This window comes from Solanum verrucosum, unplaced genomic scaffold, assembly GCF_900185275.1.
Source record: "Solanum verrucosum unplaced genomic scaffold, falcon-dt-bn FXZP01000062.1, whole genome shotgun sequence".
Lineage (NCBI taxonomy): Eukaryota > Viridiplantae > Streptophyta > Magnoliopsida > Solanales > Solanaceae > Solanum > Solanum verrucosum.
The window spans coordinates 3580144-3582703 of NW_026020477.1; positions in this window are offsets into that span (position 1 = coordinate 3580144).

Here is a 2560-nt window from a genome sequence, read left to right on the forward strand (position 1 = left end):
TTAGCATAGCTTCTTCCTCTAATCTGGACAAGTGATCGGCAACTTGATTTTCGGTCCCCTTTCTATCTTTTACCACAAAATCAAATTCTTGCAGCAACAATACCCATCTAATCAACCTTGGTTTTGCATCCTTCTTCGCCATCAGATACCTCAATGCAGAATGGTCAGTATACACTATGACCTTAGTACCAAGCAAGTAGGATCAAAATTTTTTGAATGCGAAAACCACCGCAAGAACTCTTATTCAGTCACAGTATAATTCTTCTGGGCCACATTTAGAGCTTAGCTAGCATAGTAAATAGGATGGAGTATTTTCTCTCGCCTCTGTCCAAATACCAGACCAAGCGCCACTCCACTTGCATTACACATTACCTCAAACGGTTGTCCCCAATCTGGTGAGATAATGATAGGTGCAGTAATCAAGTTCTCCTTCAATTCTCCAAATGCTCTCAGACAAGCATCATCAAAATCAAACTTAGCCTCCTTTTCGAGAAGTTTGCACAACGGATGCGCAATTTTAGAGAAGTCCTTGATGAACCTCCTATAGAAACATGGATGCCCAAGAAAACTTCTAACACCTTTTACAGAGATAGGTGGTGGAAGCTTTTCTATTACCTCTACTTTTGCTCGATCAACCTCGATACCTTTCTCAGAAATTCGATGACCCAAAACAATTCCTTCTTTCACCATAAAGTGACACTTCTCCCAATTTAGCACCAGATTGCAATCTTCACACCTTTTTAGCACCTCGACCAATGATCTAGACAACGATCAAAAGAGTCACCTACCACAGATAAATCATCCATGAACACTTCAATAGTGTCCTCCACCATATCAGAGAATATTGACATCATACACCGCTGGAATGTCGCTGGAGCATTACACAAACCAAATGGCATCCGTTTGAAGGAGAAAGTCCCAAAAGGGCAAGTGAATGTGGTCTTCTCTTGATCCTCTAAAGCTATAGAAATCTGATTGTAGCCCGAATAACCATCAAGAAAACAATACCAACCCTTACCGGCAAGTCTATCCAACATCTGATCCATGAATGGCATAGGGAAATGGTCTTTTTCTGTCCAAGCATTTAACTTCCGGTAATCCATGCAAACTCTCCATCCAGTCACGGGCCGTATCGAAACAAGCTCATTTCTCTCATTAGGAACCACAGTAATCCCACCTTTCTTGGGCACACATTGAACATGACACACCCAACTGCTATTTGCAATGGGATAAATAACTCCGGCATCCAACCACTTGATGATCTCCTTTTTAACTTCCTCTTGCATAGGTGGATTTAGTCTTCTCTGGTGCTCGATACTAAGCTTGTGATCTGGCATGAGTTGGATTTTGTGAGAACAAATACAGGGAGGAATCCCAATAATATCCGCAATAGTCCACCCAATAGCTCATTTGAACCTCTTTAACACAGTCACTAAGCACTCTAATTGTCTTGCATTTAAATCTGCTGCAATGATGACCGACAAAGTATTATCTCTACCCAAGAATACATACCTCAAATGCGATGGTAGAGCCTTAAGCTCCAATTTCGGTGCCACCATAATAGATGGTCTCGCGGGTGGAGACTCACGGTTCTTCATGTCTAGCTCATACTTCTTTGGTTTTGACCGATATTCGCATCTATCTAGTGCGTCTACCATCTCATCGTACTCTTCAATACCATCACTCCCGAAATTCATCATAACTACTGCTAATGCCTCAACACCTAGTCGCTCTTCAATTTGCACTTCTGTTCCACTCTCAACTTTGTAAGTAATAGCATATATTGTTTGGACCTCACCACTTTGCTTCATTGATCTACAAATATTGAAAGTTGTTTCTTCATTGTTCAGTCTGAACTTCATCTGCCCCTTCTCTATATCAACCAACGCACGCCCTGTGGCAAGGAATGGCCTCTCAAGGATGATGGGAACCTCAAAATCAACCTCACAATTAAGAATCACAAAATCTGTCGGAATGATGAAAGACTCTACTTTCACTAGCACATCATGGAGTAGACTAATGGGCCTCTTCACAGTTCGATCGGCCATAAGTAACTGCATTGTAGTAGGTTTTGGGTCCCCTAAACCCAACTTCTTGTAAATAGACAATGGCATGAGGTTGATGCTAGCACCAAGATCACATAATGCCTTAGCAAAGTGTAACAACCCGATAGTACATGGAATCGTGAAAGCACCCGGATCCTCATTCTTTTTCACCAGAGACCTTGTAGCAATAGCACTATAATGTTGCAATCTATCATCATCTTCAAAACTGACATACCTTTTTTTTGTCACCATATCCTTCATGAACTTTGCATACCCAGGCATTTGCTCTAAAGCTTCTATCAACGGAACGTTGATGGAAAGCTGCTTCAACATAGTAATAAACCTGCGATATTTACCATTTTCTGTCTTCTTCACTAACCTCTGTGGAAAAGGTGGTGGAGGTCTAGGTATGGGGATCACTTTCTCAAATATCTCCACTTCTTTTCTGTTACATTTCAGACCCTTCTCTATCCTCTACCACGTCATTTTCTTTTCTAATCTCAGCATCCACCACA